This window comes from Camelus dromedarius, chromosome 8, assembly GCF_036321535.1.
Source record: "Camelus dromedarius isolate mCamDro1 chromosome 8, mCamDro1.pat, whole genome shotgun sequence".
In the NCBI taxonomy this organism is placed as follows: Eukaryota; Metazoa; Chordata; class Mammalia; order Artiodactyla; family Camelidae; genus Camelus; species Camelus dromedarius.
The window spans coordinates 39,292,935-39,317,461 of NC_087443.1; the positions used below are offsets into that span (position 1 = coordinate 39,292,935).

The 24,527-nt window shown below is 38.3% G+C and overlaps 2 long non-coding RNA genes across 3 annotated transcripts in view; one reads left to right on the forward strand and one right to left on the reverse strand.

Moving 5' to 3' along the window:
* LOC135321823 (uncharacterized) overlaps positions 1-10,701 on the reverse strand; it is an 85,152-nt gene extending 74,451 nt beyond the window's left edge. The window contains exon 1 of the long non-coding RNA XR_010381946.1: positions 10,658-10,701. This is a non-coding gene — a long non-coding RNA (uncharacterized LOC135321823). The remainder of the gene's footprint in view (positions 1-10,657) is intronic.
* Positions 1-24,527, forward strand: part of LOC105093859 (uncharacterized) — a 324,842-nt gene that overhangs the window by 295,690 nt on the left and 4,625 nt on the right. For both annotated transcript variants that reach the window (XR_010381944.1, XR_010381945.1), the window contains exon 5: positions 7,525-7,665. This is a non-coding gene — a long non-coding RNA (uncharacterized LOC105093859). The remainder of the gene's footprint in view (positions 1-7,524; positions 7,666-24,527) is intronic.

Genomic DNA, 24,527 nt, shown 5'->3' on the forward strand with positions numbered 1-24,527 from the left:
TTATCTTAACAGCCAGAATTTACTTTTTACTTTAGAAGAAAGAGGCAAAGCCTCAGAAGCAAGATGACAGTGGAAACACAGTTGGGAGAGCCCCTTACTGGACTTTACTAGGTTCTACTCACATTCAACTCAAGCTACTCCACAACCCATGTCCCATGTTGCTTTGGCAATGAGAATGATGCTCATTATCACACACAGTCTACATTCTCCAAGATGTCATTATTTCTGCCTCCTACTTTTCCTAAGGCAGGAAATTATACTCTCATTTTAGAAACATTTCCACAATAAGGACTGCATTTGTGGAATAATGGAGAAAACAATAGACAAGGATTCAGGGGACGTTGAGTCCAGTCCTGCTGTGAACATTGAGGAATCATTTAACTTCTCTTAGTTTCAACTTCTCTCCTAAAATGGCTAGTGCTTCTCAGACTTTTCACAGAAATCATCCAAAAATACAAGAGAATGAAAATACATCCCTAAGGTTAGTACCTGGGATGTATTTTCCCAAAGAGACCCATTGCAGATATTCAGTTTGTCTCGTCTTTAAAATTCAGGCCAAAACTGCCTTCTTCTCCACAGAATGTTTGTTTTTAATCAATAAACATGCTTTGTTTGTTTGTTCTTTTTGTTTGCTATTTTTTCTTAAATAGAATTGGTGCTCTGGAAAAAGGTGCCATAATTTAATAGGTAGCTTCAAGGACCCTGACACACTGCCATGTACTCCACTTTGAGAAATAAGGAATTCTTTCCAAAATTCTTTCAGTCTTGGTCAGTGTAAGTCTAGACAAGATTTGCTCTTCTGCTAATCATAAAATTTGAGGTCATTATTCTGAGGGTGATTAATTTTCCTGGGGAGGGGAGGGAAGGGATCAGCATTTTTTCCTTCCCATCAAGTTCCCTGGTCTCTGATACATGGATGACCCTCAGTTAGCCCAGACCATACCTGACCATTACTGAATAGGATGACAGTTTAGGTCCACATGCTAAAATCACTAAATAATAATAATTAATTATAATAATAATAATAATAAGATCCCACTTTCACCTTAAAAGCTACACTCAGCTTTCTCAAATAACTTCCTTCTTTCCACTCTGAATATGTTTCATGATAGAAGTAATATGATGTAGTAACGATGCAAGAATGCTGTTCTTGGCATAGAAAAATCTAAGCTGACATCTTACATCGTGGGCAAATCACAACTTCCCTGAAACTCAGTTTCTGCATTAGCAAAATAGGAATCATAATGGTTTGTATCCTGCCTACCTGACAGGTGTATAAATATATAAACAAATGGTGGGGCTGGGAGTAGGTATTATTTTTATTATTTTAAATCCATCCTTAATCTAGAATGAAGGAACAATTACTTATCATGACAATCCTTCAGTTTGGAATGTTGGTCATTGGGAACTATGTTCCAGCTGTGAGAAGGCCGAAGCCTCGGCTGGATACTGCTTAGGACCTGTCTGTACAAGTGCTCAGCAGACGCAGGTGAAACCCTTTAGGAAACAATGATGGGCATTGTTAAGCTGGGTGGGGCAAGACAGGAATGTCAGTAACTACCAATGAACCCTAGCCAAACCCCCATGTGGCAAGAAAAGCTCTTTCTCCTGTGATTCCATTTTCAGATTAAGAAGTAATGCTAAACAATAAGATTTTAAACTCCTGAGGCATCTAAGCCTCAAAGCTCTCCAGGGTCAGGTGGTAAATGCTTCAGCAGGTCATGGGGAATGAAGGCTGGGGCCTCTGGACCAACTTCCACCTTTTTGCTGCCACCAGCCCTCACCCTTGTCCCCCACTGAATAAGTCGTACCAGAGAGAAATAAGAGCCAAGCTTCATCTTGCTGCCAAGCAATGAGGACCCTTGAGGCTAATTTAGACAAACTATTAACAAGCAACTCAAATTGAGCAACTCCATTGAGGAGACAAGCACAGACGGAGACCACAAGGAAAACAAGGTCAAAAACTGCAGTAAGATGGAAAATGTAGCCTCCAAGGCAATCAGAGGAGAAAGGAGCTTCAAGACCCAAATCACAACAAGCGGGAAATAAAAGGATCACAGGAAAAAGAAATGGCTGTACCCTTCCCTGTATTTCACCTGGATGGAGACACTCACAATGTAGCTTTCCTCAATCTGTATTTCGGGTGCTTTCTGTATCTAAGCTTCATTTGGCACAAGGGTAGATGAGTTTACAGGTCTTAAAGCTGGACAGTGAGAAGTGTCCTCAGTTGGGAAAAAACAGCAAATCTACAGCTTTTTCTCAGATTTGCTGAGTTTATCCTTCTTGTTCCCCCCAGATGACGGTTTGTTTCAGAAAAAACTTTTGCCTTGAGACATGCGATGAATGTTGAAGAATGAATTTTATGTCATGGGTGTGTGTGCATTTCCTAAGGTAGAATAAATCTCAAATATTAATTTCAATTACCAAGAACAATATCCAAGAAATTGATTTAAGCATAAGTCACACATTTTTAAATTATTCTTCCCAGATCATTTTTTTACTGTCTTTAGTTATATATGTATGCCATGTCAGTGGTCATCTGTTACTAGATTTTTGTTTGTTCATTTGGGGTGTTTCTGTTTGTTTTGGTTGTTTTGTTTCTTTGTCCTTTTCCTAGCTTCATTTAAAGAGGAACAAGCAGCAGAATAGATCAGTACTAGACAGCACATCCTCTGGGGTCAAATTCCCAGCTCTACCCAACAGGGTGTAACTTGCCAGGCCCGGGACAGTGTGAAAACGCAGTATCCTTTGCACAAAACTATTAGTAGTTTTAAGTCAGTGACCTCAAAGCATTAAACCAAATACTAAGCTGACCTCAGGGCCCTGTGTGACTAACTGTCCAGGTCTCGTGTCCATGAAGCCCGCCTTGTGGTCTCAAATTCACTGTGCCCTCACGAGCCTCAGTCTTCTTTTTTTTTTTTTTTAATTGAGAGCAATAATAGTACTTATTTCACAGAGTTGTGGAATGATTAAAAGAGGTGATATTGTAAAGTACTTTGCACATGCCCAACACATATCAAACTATTGCTGTCACCAATTACCTGCTTATATCATAACGCTCTTTAAGAGCCTCACTTAAAACAAGAATGAGATACCACTAGACATCTAGTACAATGGCCAAAAGCCACAACACTGACAACACCAAATGCTGACAAGGACGAGGAGCAAGAGGAACTGCCATTCATTGCAGATGGCAATGCAGGGTGCTACAAACAATTTGGAAGACAGTTTGAAAGTTTCTTATACAAAACTGAACATATTCTTACCATATGATACAGCGGATCCAGCAATTACAACTCCTTATCCAAAGGAGTTGAAAACTAATGTCTACACGAAAACCTGCACACTGTTGTTTATAGCAGCTTTATTCATAGTTGCCAAAACTTGGAAGCAACCAGGATGTCCTTTTGTAGGTGAATAGATAAATAAACTGTGGTATATCCAGACAACAGAATATTATTCAACACTAAGGAAGAAATAAGCTATCAAGCTGTGAAAAGCTGGAGGAACCTTAAATGTATATTACCTAAGTCATAGAAACCAATATAAAAAGGCTACATAGTGTGTGAGTCCAACTATGTGACATTCTGGAAAAGGCAAAACTATGGAGACAGTAAAAAGATCAGTGGTTGCCAGGGGTTGGGGAGGGTGTGGAGGGAGGAAGGAATAGATGGAGCACAGAGGATTTTTAAGGCAGTGAAAATATTCTGTTACAGATACCGTAATAATGGATACATATCATTAGACATTTATCCAAACCCACAGCATGTACAACACCAAAAGTGAACCATAATGTAAACTATGGACTTTGGGTGATTATGATGTGTCAGTGTAAGTTCATCCTTGGCAATAAATGTACCACTCTGGTGAGTGATGTTGATAATGGGGCAGGCTATCCATGTATGGGGGCAAGTAGTATATGGGAAATATCTGTATCTTCCTCTCAATTTTGCTGTGAACCTAAGACTGCTCTGAAAAAATTGCCTTTAAAAAGAAAAAAGAACCTCAGTAGCCAAACAAAATGAGGAACTGGGGAAATAATTAGGTAAAGCAGGACAGTCACTACCCATGCACTTTTCTCTGCTTTTCTTTGAATTATCTGAAGAAGAAAGTTTTAACATAAATTTCCCAAATAATTGCTTTAATTATTCCCATTCACTTTTGTGATGCATAGATCTGGTCAGATAAAATTCAATATGAGGTTGTAAAAATGTTCTGCATAAAATGCATCAGGCTAAGATTCACACAAAAAAAGCTGAGGAACTAGAAGACCTGGAGATTAAAGAACTAATTTGAGGGGACAGTGTAAATTAAGAAGGTACACTGATAACTTAGGGACGACTATCACCTACTGTCACTTTCAACAGGCCTCAGAAATGGAAGCCTATATAAAAATTCTGTCCTCTCAAAGAGATGTTGGAGGCTAAGGAGTAAATTTTTTAAATTACGAAATATTCCAATGATACAGAAAAGTACAGATATACTGAACCCTCCATGGGTTCCCTTCTTTTCACAAGCCCTTCCCTTCCCCTCAAAGTAACCGCTATTCTAACTTTTTTAGAAATCACCCAGGGGAAACTTCTTACTTTGGTTTGAGACAAAAAGAAATCAATTCTGAGCATAGAATACTAAAATAATACAACTGATAAATAGTATCATATGTAAGAACCAAAAAAAAAAAAAAAAAAAAACCCAAAAAGAAATTTCTCTTGGGCAATAAAATACTTCCTTTACTCCCCCTCGGATGATTGAGAGTCTTCCTCTCTTTTCCCTTCTCTCACACATGGACTCAACATCTTCCAGACTGAATGCATTTTGGCATTTTGCAACCTATTTCACATCTAACAGTGAAAACACACTGCCTCTGTTTCTGTAATTATTTAGCTAAAGCCACAAAAAACTGGCTAGTGTTCAAAGTTAGAAAGAATAATTAGCGAGTCCAGTAGGGCCCTGCTTTTAATATCAGTGACTATATTTTTAATATCAGGGTTATCATGTAATGCTTTTATTTTGTTAGTGATTCTGCTTTGAATAAAGTCACCAGTGCCTGTGAGAAACTGTCCCTTATTCCCACATAGGATGGATTCACAGCTAGAACATTGAAAAAGCTAATGCTTTCAATTTACTAGATCCACTCTCTTAGATTTGTAAGGAAACATTTACTTTCTTAACCTCTTCCAACTTGGTCCTGATACTTGCAATAGACACATAATACCTTACTTGAAATTAAAGGGTACTACACACACCCATGTACACACACACACACACACACATACACACAAGTCAGGACTAGATACAAGTAAAAGAAAAACACCCCAAAATAGTTTAGGCAAATATGAGAATTTATAGGCTCATGTAACCAACTGCAAAAAAAAAAAAAGGCAGAAACGACTACAATACTTCCATAATTATTTTTATTTCTTAGTTCTGCCTCCATATTGGTTTGTCTGCTTTCCCCAGCTGGCTTTCAGAATTTGAAGCTGGAGTCACAAGTGACCCACTCTGGACTCACATCTTTGAGCCCCACTTTCCAAAGGGGAAAGAAACTTTCTCTTTACTTCTGATAAAATATATTCTGAGTGTATACATTTGTTATAACTCTGCAAATACACATTTCATTGCATATGATTTTTATTTCAAAAATACCATAAACAAATATTGAACCCCATTTAATGAATACATTCTTACAGAGAAGTGTACTAATGTCTGCAACCTGCTTTGAAATGCACCAAACATAATTTAAATTAATAGCTGAATAGAGGGATAGCTAGCTAGCTAGATAGATGATAAATCAAATGTAGTAAAATGTTAATGGTTAATGGTACAGTTTAAGTGCTGGATGTTCACTCTATAATTCTTCTAGCTTTGTTGTATGTTTGAGAATTTTCATAATAAAGTGCTGACAGCAAAGGGAATAAATCCTGAGGAAGGACTCTGGTGAGACCAGTTTGAGTCCCCTCCTAGCCCTGACCCAAAATGAGGTGTGAGGCACTGACAGCTCAGTTTAGCTCTGTTGCCTACTGTTAAACCATGCACTGTGGCCAGCAAGGTATTGTCACACAGCTTCTGTGCAAGACACGTGATAGAGCAGGGAGTGAAAGATGAGAACTTGCTGAAAAAAAAAAGTCATTTCCCTCAAACAAAGGGATATGGCACAGACATGGCTACCAGGGCACATCGCAAAGCAGGCAGCCACCCTAATTTGACTCCCTGACAGTCTTCAGAACAATGGGGCAGGTGATGGGTTATAATTGAGTCATTGCACCATGACTGTATGTCTCCTTCACATTCACAAATCAAAACTAGCAGTAAAAGATCTGGTTTTTCTTAGCTAGTGACTTTTAAATACATGCCACAAGAAGTGGGAAGAATTCACAGAATATGCCAAAGAGTGTAAGTGGCCAGTATTTCAGAGTAAAGACATACTTGTCTAAGGAAAGGCTAGCTTTCAATAGTTTGTTAGACATTGGCTTCAAAATGCATCACTTTATGTCATTCAGCATCTGGCTCTCATCTGGCCCAGATCTACATTTAAAAAAAAAAAAAAAAAAAGCACTGAAACACAGTGTTGTAGATCCCAGTTCTTAAGCTGGGGTCTACAGGTGTTGTTGGCTAGGTTAGGTTAGGTTACATTAGGTTAGGTGTGAGGAAAAGAAGGTCCACTCTTTTCCTCCTAGTCAAGGGAGGACTTAAGGAGTTGTTCTTTAGGATATAATTATGCTCACCATGTTTTTTGTGCTAAATTATTAAAAGGCCCACATTTCTTTCTCTCTGACTGTCTCTTGCTCTCCAACTTTTGGAGATTGGATTTTATCAGGAATTTTAATAGTCAGCATTCGGAGGTAATACACCCTTGCCTAGAAAATTCAAAACACATTTGCATAGTTTTTAATTGACAGGAACATGAGGTCAGGTTTACTAAATGAAGCCTTGTGTCCTCAAGTTGGCTAAGAATGGACATACATGAGCCAAGGCCATCTAGGCGTTTTGGCTTTTCTATTTGATTTAGGAGCATCCTTGATTCTCTTCTGCTCTTCCCTTCACTACCACCTCCCACACATCAAGCCGTGTAACTTGGGCTGCTGTGTCAGTCCAGGCCAGAGCAGGGAAAGCACAGTTCCAGATCCAGCCAGGCCTTCCATCCAGGCTGGTACTGAAGCCCAGAACCATGCAGAATGACAAGGAACTAGGGAGTCAGCCGCACTGGCTTGTTTGAATGGATCTTTTTTTAACCCCAGATTTTTATAATCATTGATTTCTACAACATCTACAAGCAGTGGTTCTCAAATTTTATTGACTTTTAAAATCCCTGGAAACTCTTCAGTTGAAACTGTTGCTATGCTTCCTTCTTCCTAGTCCTCTAAAGTTACAAATATAGGTAACAATAATGATTCAGCATCAGCTAGCACTTACTTAGGACTTATTATGCACCAGGCACCATGCTACTCCCTTTTCATCTGGTAGTGCTTTTAATCTCCCCAACAACCCAGTGATGTTGTTTCTATTAATATTTCCATTCTGCAGATGAAAAAGTTGAGGCATACAGAAGTTAAGCAACTTGCCCCAAGACACATGGCCAGGAAGTGGCAGAGAGATGATTCAAATCCAGAGACATGCTTTTAACTACTATGCTATGAAATTTAAGAAGTCAAAGAAATTGAAAAGGTAAGTGTCTTGACCAAGCTCACACAGGAACAGAGACTGAAAACGTGAATTTGTTACTCAAAATTCTGGGTCCTTTTCTACTATAAGACAAGTAGAAATGTGGGGCTCCTGAAGAAATTCTCGTAAAGAAGGGACAGAGAAAAGAGCCAACCAGAGTGAAGTGACTTGTGTTTTCCAATTCCATACTGATAGAATCTGGCTAAAGGTCACATATTATTGCCTGTGTGAGTCAGAACTATTTGAGAAGGACCAAGGGATTTGGCCAAATATGCTCCACCTCTATCTGTAAAGGAATTTGTGAGGTAGGGACTGGGTATCTGGTACCTAGGACTACAGTAAATGGAAGGTGCTGGATCTCTTTGTCTCATCCCAACTGTTTACACAGATAGAGATTGTACCGTGGCATGACAGAGGCCAATGGAGACAGGGAATAATGAGATTAGCAAAACAAATTTCACACCTCTACTTTGAATCAGTAGTTCTCAACTAAGAACCTTACATATCTAATTATTTTTTTATAATGAAAAATTTCAAACATACACAGAAATACAGAAAATGGCATAACAAGCCCCATGCACCCATCACCCAGCTTGAATAATTATCACTATTTTGCCATTCTTGTTCCATGGATCTTTTTTAAAAGTAAAAATTATAGGTCCTCACTCCAGGAGAGTCTCATATAATAGATGGGATTCAGGAATATGTATCTTTTCAAAGTGGGGCTACCAGGTTGAGATTGCCTAACCTCTGGTTCTGGGACTGGGACTGCACCTGCCTGAAGGAGGTAAGAAGACTTTCCTGGTGCTGATGGCATGATGCTCCATGACCTACAGAAGATACCTGAACAGAGGTTTATCTCTCAAGGCCCAGGTAGGAAATAATTTATTCCAGATGATTTGAATGAAGAGGATGCAACGATAAGGCAGAAGTGAAGGCAGAGTTAAGGAAAAGTTAGGGTGGTTGGGGCACCAAGAGATTCAGTGATAGGAGGCCATTACCAAAGCTAAGATACAAGGCCTGGGGAAGCACGTAGAGTTCCCAGAGCCTAGTAAGAGCTGGAACACTAGATTAGGGGCTGCTCAGCAGGAGCTGCAATTTGGAGTCATTGGGCACAACTACTTCCAGAGACAGTTATACAGCTTATACACTGATCTTGCTTCCTTCCTACTCTCCCACCTGGGCCTCTCTGTGGCCAAATGGAACTGGAAGCCCACTGGCAAGCCAGGAGGTACACCTGCAGAGGCCAACCTCCTGGGACCAAGAGCAGGACAGACAAGGCAGAGAACACATTTGGGCAGCAGAACAAGGTAGAAAATGGGAGCAGAGAACAATCAGCCAGGAGAACAAATCATTCCTTCTGAAATCTGAAGTAAGAGAAATGGTCAGCTCTTCCTGGAGTTAGTTAGTCTGATGCTTTCAGCCCTAAAAAAAGTGAATTCTAAGAGCAGAGAGATTGCCTTATCCTTGGTAATGTCGGCCACAAGCCCTTGTCAGGAGTGGCAGGGAGTGTGCTTTGGTGTAACAGCCTGGTGCCAGATGCATGTGCCCCCTCCCTCAAACTCAAGCTGTACCTGGGGGGAGGGGAGCCATTGTCACAGTAGATAAACTTGGCTTAATTTTTTTGTTAAGTTAACATTTACTGGACAGAAGGATATTATTCTCAGTGAAATGCAGTTAGAGGCGATTACTTTCTGGTTACCATTTATTCTCAATTTACCAACTAAAAGGGCAATGTAGGGGTCCCTATCACAGAATTTTTATGGAGCCTATTTTCCTCCTGAAATCTTGAACTCTGTTATTTCTAAGTTGTTTAAAAGCTAGCATTTCAGCTTTCATAGCTTACAATAGCATCTATTTTTCTGGTTAAAGAGCAGGAGAAGAAAAACAACTCCCCAGGTTGAAGTTAATGTTTTTAACTCCTTCTCCCCAAGGGACATACACATATGTCAAACAATGTAACCCCACAGATTTAGGCAACTGTAAGAAACCCTGAACATCCAACACAGGCTTCAGAAGAGTACAGGAAGTAAAGTGTGAGCAGTCTCCTTTGGAAGGGTCCATTGACCACTGTGAGCATGTCCGCAGGAGGGGGTGACCAGAGTAACAGTGGACTTTGAGAGATCTGATTGTCTTGTCAAATTTCTGAAGGAATGGACTGGCTAATTATATGGTTTCAACGGGCAGAATTAGAGTCAGTCGCTATAGGAAAACCACTTTTACCCTACAAAGAGGAAGTAGATAATTGTCTGATTGACTCATTGTTCCAGTGCCTAGCTCAGAGCTTGACATATAAAATGCACCCAATAATATTTGTTAAATGAATGGTAATCCCTGGCACTGGTCAGGTGAGACTTGCCACTGTCAAGCTAGAGAGAGTCCTATAACTGATTAAAGTTCAGATGAGCACTTGTAGGGAACACTGTAGAGGGTACTCCTGTATCAGGTAGGAAATGAGTCTGTTCTACTTTTGGGACTGATCAGTTCTAGAGCTAATGCTGCTAAGTTGGTCTGGGACTTGGTTGGAGGTAGTGAGTAAGAAGGTTATCAGGGCAAGTCTATCCTTATTTTGGGGGGCACTTAGGAATAGAAGGTGAATCTTATAAATCCATCCAAACTGGGAGATAGAGGTGTCCTCTGAGAACAGAGAAATAAAAACTTAGTGTGACTCAACAATAAGAAAACAAATAATCCAATTAAAAAAATGGACCAAAAGACCTTAACAGACCCTTCACCAAAAGAGCTATCCAGATGCAAATAAGTACATGAAAAGATGCTCCACATCATATGTTATCAGGAAAATGGAAGTTAAAACAAGAATGAGATACCACTACACACCTATTACAGTAGCCAAAATACACAACACTGACAACACCAAATGCTGGCAAGGATGTGGAGCAAAAGGAACCCCCAGTCATTGCAAATGGCAACTCAGAACAGTACAGCTACTTTGGAAGACAGTTTGAGTTTCTTAAAAAATTGAACATACTCTTACCATATGATCCAGCAGATCCAGCAATCATACTTCTTGGTATTTACCCAAAGGAGTTAACAATCTACGTCCATACATGGATGCACATGATTTTTGCAGCTTTATTCATAGTTGCCAAAACCTAGAAACAATCAAGATTTCCTTCAGTAAGTGAATAGAAAAATAAATTGTGATACATCCAAACAATGGAATATTATTCAACACTAAAAGAAAAATGAGCTATCAAGCCATGAAAAGACATGGAAGAACCTTAAATATATATTACTAAGTGATAGAATCCAATCACATGCTATGTGATTCCAGCTATATTACTTCCTGGAAAAGGCAAAACTACGGAGACAGTAGAAAGATCAGTGATTGCCAGGCGTTGAGAGGCTGGGGAAAGGATGAATAGGTGGAGCACAGAGGATTTTTGGGGCAGTGAAAATACTGTGTATGACACCATAACGATGGATACGTGTCCTTATACATTTGTGCAACCCCATTGGATGTACAACACCAAGAGAGAACCATAGTATAAACTGTGGACCTTAGGTGATTGCAACGTGGCAGTGTAGGTTCATTAATTGCAATATATACACCACTCTGGTGGAAGATTTTCATAATGGGGAGGCATGTGGGGAGGACAGGGAGTATATGGGAAATCTCTATACCTTTCCCTCATTTTGTCAACTTAAATCTGCTTTAAAAAATTAAGTCTTAATTTTAAACAACAGCAGCAATGTAGAGATTCCCTGAGAAAGCATCTGAACATTTTCATTTGATGAAAAAAGAAGGAATCAGGAGTTGAATCCATTACTGCTTGTTCTGGGAGTCAGATTTCATGAGGCAGAGAAAAAGGTGTTTTTGCAAGGTTATGGTACAGGAAAGCCAAGAGGATTATTTAGAAGTTGATCTTTAGACACCCAAAACAAAATCAATCCCCCAAATCTCTAAGGGTAACAAACAAGAAAAGGAATCCATCATTTCAGCACCAGTACTTGTATCGTATGCCTGTGAGTATCTCACCCCCCCCCCATTTACTACCAGGTGAACATCTTAAATAGCCTTCTTATTTTGCACACAGATAATTAAAGAATGCAATTTGATTGCTCATCTTGTCTGTTCTATAGTTGTGAGTCAATGTATAGAATTTACACACTGGCTATGGTTCATCTCTGAGCATTCAGTCTAGCAGGGAAATTTTCCTTTTCTCTTTCTTTTTGGGGTCCTAGCTCTTTAAATTCTATCTTTATTGGCAGGCTGTTGTCATGGAGAAAAATAACCTTAAGTATCTCTTTGAAAAGCTTTGAGTTGCTGTTCCCTGCTATTTAAAGATCCCCCAGTAAAGTGAAAAGTACACTGTGCTTCCATAAAAGGCTCTGCCACTCCAAGGCAAGAGTGTCACCAGAGCTGTGTTCCATATCCTCATAGCAGAACAAGACATGTCCTGAGCATCTGGGAATCACATTTACTAAACATGTCTACTCAGCTCAGAAAGACAAAAGAAAATCAGAAATTGAGACGTTTTATCTGAAATCTTTGTCCATCCAGGCTCGAGTCATTATGAGCTGAAGCAAATGAAACCAGCCAAATCTTACTACAGTTACCACCTATTTTGCCTCCCACAATGGAACGTTTGCTCTACGTGGCCTTGGACCTAATTGCCATAATCCATTTCCCTGCCACCTCCAGGTCAAGTACTCAGTATCTAAAACTTTCTTCATTTTGATGAACAAGTATTTGCTGGGCACTTAAAATACATCTAGCTCCTTTCTGGCTAGACACCATAAGGAACACTGAAGTACAGAACAAGGTCTCCACAGAGTAATGTTTGAGAGCTAAGATGACACAGATGAAACAGCAAGTGATACAGAACATTAGTGATTCCCACCTTTGCCTGATGATTGGACTCAGCCATGCAGCTGTTTTTAAAATACATATCCCAGGCCCTTGTACTTGACCTATGAATCAGGAACTCTAGGAAGGCACCCCCGAAGCAGTAGCTTTTTTCCTTACGTGCGTGCTGAGTTCTGCAAGACCTCTGACAAGAGCAGGCTCTTTCTGAGTCTCAGTTTTCTTGTCTGTAAAAGAAGAGAGGTGATCCAGATGGCCTCTGCAGTCCTTTTTTCTCAGACAGTCTATGATTTTTGTTATTTAAAGTACCAATATGAGTGGTTTAGATAATAATCAATGTAAAAACTCAAAGAGGGCTTCATGGACAATGGACTTGGAGGAGCAAAAGTAATTCCAGTGAGTGCACAACAGTTCCAAGCATGGACTTTAGAATCAGATACCCTTGGATATGAATATCAGTTCTGCGACATTCTGACTGGATGACCTTAGCCAAGTAATTTAACCTCTCTGATTATCCATTTCTTAGCTGTAAAATGGAGATAATTATGGTCCCTACTTCTTGGAGTTGTTATGAGGATTAAAGGAGACACTATATGTAAAGCACATAGTTAACTACTCAATGATAATTGGAAACATTATTCTCCTTACTATTGGTGAAGACAAGAGAATAAAGAATTGCAGCTGGAGCAAAAGATCTTGGGCAAAGCCATAGAGTCTTGTAAGAAGCATGGGATGTTGGGCTGAGGGGAAGAAACTAGCTTTACTCTGTTAAGAGGAGAGAGATAAGTTTGGATAGCTAGGGTGGGGTTAGATCATCCAATTTGTTGTGCAAACGACTTGGCTAAAGAAGGCCTCTCCACTCCCTCCAGTCAAACAGATGCTTTCTCACTTCCTTGAAACCACACACTATTAAAACAGATCCCCCAACATCAGCTATTCAAGCAAGAGCTTTCTCACTTCCTGCACAGAAAGAATCCAGGTGATGCCTCCTTCTACAGTTGATCTGGGTATGCCAGGGTAGATCATATGCAGCATAACCCTATTTTAGCAGAGCAGGAAAGCACAAGTCTCTGTAACAACAATGAATCGGGGCTGTGTCTCTCATGGAGATGATTCAGGCTTCCACTTGGGCTGAAGAGCTGAGTACAGCCAGAGTACCACTTCAAAGAGGAATCTGTGCTTACCATTTTGTTCACTGTAGACATATTCTGTCCCTGTCTGGAAAGTGAGTTCATTCTTCAGTGAGCCTGTGCCAAATCAAGTTATGCCCAGGTTCTGGGGAGGAGTACGTGAGGAAAAGAGTCACAGAGAGGTGGACAGGAATATTTAAGGGATTGGAGACCTAGAATGTTTTGTCTTCATTTCTAAATGCACAAGTATTTTAAAAGAAATCATATTCTTGCTTTCAGTTTATTTACATTTGAGACCAAGTGAATCATCTAATAGTTTGTCTTCTTGGTTGTCAAAGAAAATATTTTGCCCTCTTGAAAAAGGGGCTTTTCTTCTGACATGGAGAATATATCTTTCTCATAGGATACCAATGTACTTCCCCTTTACATCTCATTGGCTAGAACCGGGTCACATGTCTTAGTCCTAGCTGCAAAGGAGACTGGGAAAGGAATAGATCAACATTTTTTTTTCAACAGACATAAAATGATTACAAAATCCTAAGGATATATTATTTAGCCAGTTGCTCAATTACATTAGTCCTTCTGGAATAAAGAAAAGGAAGTCATACACATGACATGTAGGGAAATTTAAAGAGAGACAGAGTGACAGAGACAGACCCATTAGAAGTTGAAAGATGAGGCAGGCTTAAATTGATAGAGAATAAAGGGGGAAGGTCTTTCAAGTAAGAAAAAAATTTTTAAGTAGAAAATGACATTAAATAATCTGTAATGACTAGAAAACATGTGCAGTATCCATAGCAGCAAGGTTATAGTGTTACCAATATTTATATTAATGTCAAATTGATGCTAAATGACTTTAAATTAATAATATATTTTATTTGAAATGTATGTGTGTGTATGTGTTTGTGTGTGATATTTCTCAAGAAGTGTCCCAACTATTTAGACAGAATGGACGCAAGTTAGTCAGTTACAGAAGTTTCCATTCTGCAATTCTGAGTAGAAAGAGACAGGCATATTCTTTCCATTCGGGGCCTCTCCTAACGAAGCTTTCCAAGTATCTGTGAAAGGTGTACTGATAGTGCTAGAGATCAGCCATCAGTGGTATTCCAAGCTTACAAGGCACCAAAATGCTGAGTTATGAGAATTTTGCCAGAGTCCATGCAAGAGAAAAACAACCAAAGTAGGGCATGATGTGTCTCTGAAATCTGCCAGTTAGGTACACAATAGCAAAGCCTTAGATAAAGTCATACTGGATCTAATGTAGTATCTCTTCTCTAACTCCAGTTAGTCTATATCTCACCCTCACATTTCTTGCCTTTAATCTGTCTTATTAAGGCTCACAATCATCTTATGGATGTCTTCATTTACCTAGTTTTTGTCATCTTCCCCCTGCAATAAAACCTCCACGAGGACAGATACATTATATTTTTGTTCACCACTGTATCTCCAGTGCCTGTCATGGGGCTTATAAACTCTCAATATTCATTAAATGAATGCATGAATGAATAAATATTCCTATTTGTTAGCTAATTTTCCTTACAGTCACTTGAAATCTACAAAGCCATCCAGCACTTTCTGTCCTTCCATCAGGTCCATGTTGTGTTGACAAAAGGTATGAACTGGATGTGGAGCGTGTTCAGCAAACAAAATGCATCAAACCAAACATCACCAGACAATCAATAAAGAAGAAACATTACTCGGACACCTATAGCACCAAGCCAGTAGTTTGTCTCACATTAAGGAAAGCTGATTCATTATCAGTTGTCACCCCCTAGTGGTAAAGAATATACTTATCATAGCTCCACATTTCTGGTTAATTAAAAAAAAAAAAAAAAAAAAGCCAGAGGGTTTTTTTTTTTGCAGAAAAGTGCTTCTGCTATCCATCTGACAACCTCTGAATTACATATAACACACACAGGTATACATACACACACACACACACACACACACACACACACAGACACACACACTTATTTAGAATGAAAAAGGTTTATGAGTTACACCTTGCCTTAATGATCTGGCTGTTTGTTAACTGACTAGAAAATGTAGCTAAAACTGAAAATAACTTGCTTAAAATTCCCTTTGAACCTTGTCTGCTTCTATAATTTCACTTGCTTATAGAATTTTTTCCTAAGAAAGATTTAAAATAGATATTTATTCTCAAATCCCTCTTGGAGTAAAATATTGATTTCCTATTTAAAATTTGACATTTACTCTATGATGTGAATAGATCTTTCAGAAAGCAAGAAAACCATGATGAAGTTACACTAAAGCTTGATATAGATCAACTTTTTTAGATGGATTTCAGCAAACTACTTGTTTAAAAAAAAGTTAAATTCAAGCCAAACCACTACTTACAAATCATTAGTTGCAAAATAGCCAGTTGCTTAACTGAATTCAGTATTGCCCTGCCTCCCTCTTAGCTAGAGAAAGTTTATGAGAGAGTTTAAAGTGAGAAAATCATCTGCTTATAGGACTTGTTTGAAATGCTTGGTGTGTGTTTGTATGTAGTACTAGTGTCATTTTTTTGAGCTTCAGTTATATGCCATGCATTGAACTTGGCACATAACCTTTCTAACCAATCTATAAAATAGACACTACTATCACCATTTTACAAATAAACCTACTCAAATATATTAAATTCCTGGCACAAGGTGATGAACTGTAGGACTAGATTTTACTGGATTCCAATTAGCTATTTTTTGAAGCAATGACTTTTTTAGTTAATTGGTACTACTCAACAAGTAGCAGCTTAGTAAGCGTAGTGATGTTGGTCATCTAGGCTGCTGGGCAGGATTCAAAACGCTTCAGTAAATATTTATCTCCTACTGACTAAAAACTGATGAAAATTGTTCTGTCTAAAGAAGCAGTGAACCTAATTAATGGCTAAAGTCTTGTAGGGCATCAAAATTATTCTTCTTAACATTACATTTTATGTGCTATTATTAATAACCTGAACATATTATAGAATTTTCTTATGTAACCAAATCTCAATTATTACTTATTTTGTTGCCGGTTGTTTTTCCCCCCTCCCCCCAAATACAAATAGCACCCTGTGGCTTCTTTTAAATCACCAAAGGAATGATAATTTAATTAATGATTTTAGTTACTTTAGTATTAGTTAACTAATTTTTTGTTCTACTAGATTTGTGTGGCTATTGGAACTTTCCCTTCTGTCCAGAAGAAAATTCCCAAGGTTTGCAAAATTGGCTACTTGCCTGGTGGAGTTGCTGGGAACATGCTAATTGTAGTATCTTCTCTGATACACCAGATGGCGATGGCTCCTTTATATGTATGTACGTGAGCCTCAAAGATGTTCAGACTAGTGCATCAGTTAGGCTGATAAAGAAAGGAAAGTTACAGTCTTAAAGTATTACACTATGTTCTATTCCATAGTGTAACCAGTCACTAAAGAGGCAGTAATATCCAGGAACTTCAGATGTAAAGTCCCACCTTCCAAGTATCAAGGAAAAAGAAGCACAAGATGCCATAGGACTGTTAGAATAAGTAGCTTGTCCTGTACTAATGCTGCGAAAATCATTTTGATACAACTGATCTTTTGCTAAATATTTCAAAAAAACAGCATCATATTTCAGCATACCATTCATCTATTCAGCTTACGGGAAACAGGACAGAGTAGACTGAGTCAATGTGTTTTAAAAGAAAAGAGTTTCTTTGTTTTCTTGCTGTGGAAGGATTCAGGTATTGCCAGGAATCTGGATGCAAATGTGGCTGTGAAGATCTGTGGTATAAATCAATCAATCAATCAATCAATCAATCAGAAAAACATTCATCCTAGTTAAGAGAATGGATGAGAATTGGGACTGATTTCATTTCTGGGGATCAAACCATTCCAGATTTTCCTTGACTGAAAACAAACCCTTTCCCCATACCTTTGTCAGGTGAGGTTAGAAGTCTACAGCACCTCAGTATTACTGGCTCACTGTTGTCCCTTAATCTTTTGAAAATGGGCTGAGATTCCTCAGCACTTAGGATGGAGAGCCTTACGTGGCTCCAGATCCCTAAACCTATTTCAGCACTTAAACCCCAGCAACCAACAAGTATAAAAGGACTCAGAGAAATACACCTAAAGCATCTGTGAGGCAAAAATAAAACCTGTACATTGGGAGTATCACTCAGAAGATTAAGTTTATTAGGAAAAAATTATCTCCAAACACTAGGAGATCTGGGCTCTAGTCTTACCATTCTCTGAGTAAGTCCTTTGTCCTCTCCGGACAGAGACACATACTCATCTCAGGATGAGGAAAGTCATGTCTAATTGTCCTTCCCAAATCTCCTTAGTAAGGCCTGTAGAGTAGGCTCCATACTTCACCCCTCCAATCACTCTTTAAGACAATTAATCTATCGTGTTCCCATCACACCTCTTCCCATACTCTGAAATTGTCTTATTTATTTGTTCGGTTGTTTATTGCCTATGTCCTCTTTGTAGGAGGGGATAAACTCTTCCTCTACCCTCTTAGATTCTGTTGGAGGGTCCTGAAAACTAAACTGACATAAGACAGTTTAACAAGAAAAAAAGGTTTATTTCATATACAAGTGGGAGGTCATCGAAAAATGAAGTAAAAATCCCAAAGAAGCAGTTAGATTCAGGGGCTTAGATACCATCTTAACAAAGCAATAAATTTGTGGAATGGTGACAAAATAAAGGAGAGGGAGTTTAGGTATTTAGGAGCAGTAAATTGTGAGAAGGTAGATATATGGGGAAACGAATGAAGATAAAGATTATTTTAGTAAGGTTTGTTTGTACAGGTTCATCTTGTCACTGTCTCCACCTCAGGTGATAAAGGCTGTTTTTCTGCTCCTGGTACTGGAGAAGGGAGAGGGGACATCACGAAGAGAATTTTAGACAGATGCGGACGGATAGAGAGTTTTTACCTGTATCTGCTGTTTCTTAATTCAGCACAAAATAATCTTTATGGCCAAGTGGCGTATTTTGGGGGTAGCACATTCTGATCCCCTTCACCTTCTGCAAGTTCTGGGACATCTGGAATACACATGGGAACCTATCTTGTTCACTGCTGTACTATGAGGACCTAGAACAGTGCCTCGTGCACGAGAGGAGTCAATAAGTAATGTGGAATACATGAATAAATGAATTTCCTCAATAAATAATGTTGAGCACATGAAGGAATGAATTTATAATTTATGAACTTCTACTCTTCTAAGCAAGTTTGTTCCAGTGTCTCTTGTTAGCAGGCGGGTTTATGAAAAGAGACTAAAACTGCTCAAGGAGGCTATCTGGAGTTTGTGCTCTGCAATGGAAAATTCTCATTTTGTTCTGATTTCTAGTAAACTTCCTTGTTTGGGTGGTTAATGTCCTATTCCACTGTCCGGGAACTGATGCAGACTCTCCTGCTTCATGTGGGACCAGGTCAGTACAGTTTTCTGAGTAGGTAAGCTCATTGCCTGATTTCAGTGACATTCTGATATCTTGCTGATGTCAGCTGCTTGCTGACATTCTTGATGTCTCCACTCCATTGGCTCCAAATCTTGTTAATGTATCAGAAAGAAAATTCACGGAGGCTGTTGAGCTATTTAAACTCTGGGGTGAACGAATTAATCAGGCTCTTCCTGAGGGGAGGCATTAATTTAGAGCAGGCTGTGAGTATCTAAGGTTGAGTGTACCCAAGACGTCTTCATAAGCATTCTAATTTAGTGGCAGACCAGCTCCACCAATACCTCTCTACCTACAACCTACCTTGATTTGTTTTACATTTGATTCTTATCTTCCCAGTTTTGAGGGAGGGAAAAAAAGGGGGTTGGTGTTTTGAAAGATTATATGAACAATCTTAAAGCTGAAAGATATCTTCCTGATCATCTAATATAGTGTTTCCCAAACTTGTCTGACCATAAGAATCCCCCAAGGTGCTGGTTAAAAAGTTAATTCTCAGGCCTCACCCTGCTGATTCGGATTCAGTAGTCTTGGGTAAGGCGAGGGGGAATACTTGTAGTTTTAAAATGTGCCCCAGGTGATCTTCATGTTCAAGCAAGTTTGAGAAACAGCAATCTAACACACCCTTTCATTTATCAGATGAAGAAACCAAGACTCAGAAAGGCCTGGATGTTCATCTGGGTCACATGGCTCAAGAATCTTCATGTTCCTTGACCTGGATTCTTTCTCTTACACCAACCTGCCTGCATTAAATCTCATCCTCCTAAAATAAACTATTCAAACACATGCAGCAAGAGAGCTGAGCACCCAAAAATACTTCCTCAGTACTTCCAATGAAAATGTTCGCTGACTTCTTTCAATATTCCCTTGTTGTGAAACATCTTTTTTTCAAAAACTCTCTACTCATAATGTGTGTGGAGTCCAGATTAACATTCAGACTTTGAAAGTAAATCCTGCAAATAACATTCTCTGAACCAGTTTTATAGCTCTTTGGAGTCAGCTATCAGTCTTTTAAATCTATATCTGAATTTTCATTAAGTATCACTTGGTTTATCTAAAGAATCCAGAGGTAAGTGTACAGAGCAGTTTTTTTTTAATCATCAGGAACTAAAAACAGTTACTAACTTGCTTTTACTAATGCAGTCCATCTGCACATAAGCAATTTGCGTGATTTTTCCTAAGAACAACATCATATTTTCCATATATTTAAATGCTTAATATTCACAATCAAAGAGACAGAAATATCAACCAGCCCCAATTCTTATAAAACAGAGTTGAAAACAGGTGATTCAGCTGACTTCAAATGATTCAGCCTGCTTCCATGGCCAAAGTTAGTGAGTCATCTGTTTACTGTCTGAGGAAATTCATTTCAGAAACCGCAATTCCAGGGAACTCCAAAAACTCATTAAGCTCATTAGTAACTCACTGGTTCTGTTGAATTATTCTAGCCTTTCCCTTCACCCTCAGTTTTTATCCCTCCTCAAAGAAATCCAAGCTGAACTTAGCAACATCAAACAATAGGTCCTACAAGGAAATCCCACATGTAGGGTAAACTTGTACTTTCTTTTGGTGTGATTTCCCTGGTAATCTGGGCTTTTAGGGGAAACCCAAAGTGTGGAGTGGTTTTGCTGGGGACAGATCCTTAGATTTGCTAAACCTCATGATGAATGAAAAGTAGGTAGAAATAAACACCTAGTTTTGGGGTACTGGGAGAGGACTCAGTGTAAATTTTAGGACTTACAACATTCTGGGAACTGATTTTTTTACATACTATTTAAGATAAAGAAATTGTTTTCTTTTAGATTCTGTTCAGTCTTAGTGACATATCTGAAAGTCTTTCAGGCCCTGAACCTTAACTTGATTCCCTATTGCAGAATTGCTCACTTTCTGTCATTTTAATAGTAATAGTTGCTATTGTTTCTTGAGCATGTACTTTTTACCCAGCACTGCGCTAAATTGAAAATATGGAAGTACTAATTTACTCACAATGGTCTAAAAAGACAGTGGTCTTTTAAGGAATTTTAAAATATGAATGATTTGTTTAAGTGAGGGATTTAGAAACAGAATCCAGAAAATGTCAATGGCCAGTCTTGCTGTGCTAGATGTGTAAATTCCAAGGCACCCATTCAGTGAAATACTTTCTGGATATCAGACTCCAAGATGGAAAAGATAAAAGTTGTTCAAAACATAGGCACAACACTGACATTCCATCATCCCCAAGATTGCTCTTTACTATGGAAGATTCTGAGAATTAGGTCGAGTAGAGTATTGGCTCAAATTCCTCACATTGCTGATGAACATATGTCTAGGGTCAGATCACAGAGACAGTATAGGAAACATGAAAAATGTTCTCCTAAAATATCTTATATCTGCCCTTCAGCATCCAGCAGTGCTAATCTGGGCAAAGGCTGAACTCCCTTGCCAACAGAGCCCATGTTCAAAGGGCCATGACTTCCAGGTTTGACCAGCGTCTGCTCATGAACAATACTATTAGAAGCATAAGTGGCAGAAAACCACAGAAAACCATTCTAAAACATAGTTTAAAGGTCTTCCAACATTTTGTTTTTACAGACGGGAAAGCTGAGATCTTAAGAGGTGATTTGCCCAAGATCACAATGTATGTTTGTGACCAACTATAACATGACCTCTGGTCTCCTGCTCTTTCCTCTACATCAAATCTCCTTTTTTAAGTGCCATTTTTGGATCTCAATACCATTATTGAAGTCTCTGTTTGCACTGGGTTCTTAAAAAAAAAAAAAAGCAATAACAACAAAAAAAGAACAAATGCACTTAAACTGCTCCAGTTAAAATGGTAGAATGGAAAATGTATCAGATGGTTCTTTTTATGAAACCCTACTTAAAATATTACTTATTCTTACTTCATTCTTCTATCTGGAAGCTCATTCTCTGTTTTGCTTTATTCTTATCATTGAAAGATTATTTTGGTACACATACCTTTAGACCTAGAAATTCATCATAAACATACACTCCCAAAAAAGTATCCTGGGATCCACATTGTGGCAGTGATTGAACCCATCAAAAACAGAATCTATCGATTCTGGATGGATACCTAAGAGCAGTACTGTTTTCACTATTAGCATTAATACTTGGTAATAATTTCATAAGTAATAAGAAAGCAGATTGGGGAAGGCCATTGTGTTTTTCAAAATCTGGGGATGTTAGGTGAAATCAATACATTTGTTGACCTATCTGTAAAAAGTTAGTCCTCCCAGATAGAGCTGCTGGGACTGCAACCAGGGAATGTGATAGATGCAGATGGTGAAACACTTGATTTATACAGACTGCTCTGGTTTTCCTCTTTGCCCAACACACTAAGAGCTATTCAAAAGGGAAACACTATAATTACATCCTACATGATAAATAAAAACAGTAGCAAAATGATAGGATTAGACTCTTAATCCTTAATTACTACCTACTTAGAAGATGGGTGTGATAGCTACTCATTCAGGAATATACCTGAGGCCACACCTCATTTGTCACATTACATCTTGTTTGTCAGATACCTTATGCTTGGTGTTGCAGCAGAAAGAAAAATAACCAAAGAAATTCCACCCAACGAGCTATCCAGGTTAGCTGAGTATTTGCTTAGCCTCAGAAACTTTGCCATCATCTCTTTCTTCTTCCTATTTTGGCAGCTTGCACTCCAGAGATGAGTGATGAATGGTTGATTGTTTATAAAGTTTCACCGAACTAGCATTTCCTGTTCTCTCCAGAGTTTTCGCTTTGTGGCATGTAAAGTTTAAAGTAAAACCCCACAAGGGTCCATTCTTATTATATTATATTATATTATATTATATTATATTATATTATATTATATTATATTTTTTCTTAAGCTTGTTTATTAATTTTTTAAATTTAGGTATAGTCAGTTTACAGTGTTGCATCAATTTCTGGTATACAGCATAATAATTCAGTCATACATATACATACATATATTCGTTTCATATTCTTTTTCATTATAGGTTACTACAAGATAGTGAATATAGTTCTCTGTGGTATACAGTATAAACTTGTTGTTTATCTATTTTATGTATTGTAGTTAGTATCTCCAAATCTCGAACTCCTAATTTATCTCTTTCTGCCCCCTCCGTGGTAACCATAAGCTTGTTTTCTATGTCTGTCAGTCTGTTTCTGTTTTGTAAATAAATTCATTTGTCTTTTTTTTAGATTCCACACGTAAATGATATCATATGGTATTTTTCTTTCTCTTTCTGGCTTACTTCACTTAGAATGACAGTCTCTAGGTCCATCCTTGTTGCTGCAAATGGCATTATTTTATTCTTTTTTATAGCTGAGTAGTATTCCATTGTATACATATATCACAGCTTCTTTATCCAGTCATCTGTCGATGGACAATTTAGGTTGTTTTCATGTCTTGGCTATTGTAAATAGTGCTGCTATGAACATTGGGGTGCATATTTTTTTTTTCAAATTAAAGTTCCCTCTGGATATATGCCCAGGAGTGGGATGGCTGGATCATATGGTAAGCCTATATTTAGTTTCTTGAGGAAACTCCATACTGTTTTCCCAATGGCTGCACCAAACTACATTCCCACCAACAGTGTAGGAGGGTTCTCATTTCTATTATGTTGTATTATATAAGGAGGGCTTTTTTCCTCCTTTTTTTAGGAAAATGGAAATCTTATGGAAACACAATGTTTTAAGTTTTTTCTCAAAAGCAATTTTAGGTCTATAAAACAAGAACGTTAAAAATGTCTTTACTTTTTGATATGTTTTATATCTATAATTCCATCCTAATCAAATAATTCAAGAGGTAGGCAAGATTTAGATACAAACATGTTCTTCAAATTATTATCATAGTAGAATCATTCTTATATTGAATAGTAAGAGTTAAATCAGCTGCAGTAATTCACATGATAGAATAGTAATGTCATCATGAATATTAATGACAAGATTCATATAAACTATACACATATAATATCAATCTAATTTTATTCTTTATAATGTTAACCACCACTTTTTCTGAGATTTAGGTTGATTTTATGCTTTCCTGTACTTTTCTAAGTTTCCTACAATTACTATTTCTTTCATTACCAGAAAAACATAAATGTAAAAACATCCCTGATCTTCAAGAGCATTTGCTCAGTAACTACCACCCACCCATTGAGAATTGGTGATTAGCTGCAATCAGCCCTCACCTAGGAGTTGGCCCACACTCACCATAACCTCAGCATCACCACCATCATTCTAAGCATGCCGACAGAACTGGGCTGGAACCTGAGTAAGCCTCTGCAGTAAGCAATGCTAGTGCAAAAAGACGAGAACTTTAACTTTTCTCCAATTCCAATTATGATTCCCAGTGCTAGGCAAAACATCCAGCTTCAGACTGCCTTAGTTTCTGATAGCAAACCAAAAGCAATTGGAATTATCCAGATAAGCACGCATCAAGACACTGAGAGAGAGAAAGAGGAGTTAAGAACTAGACATCAGAGACATCATTAATAAAGAAAAT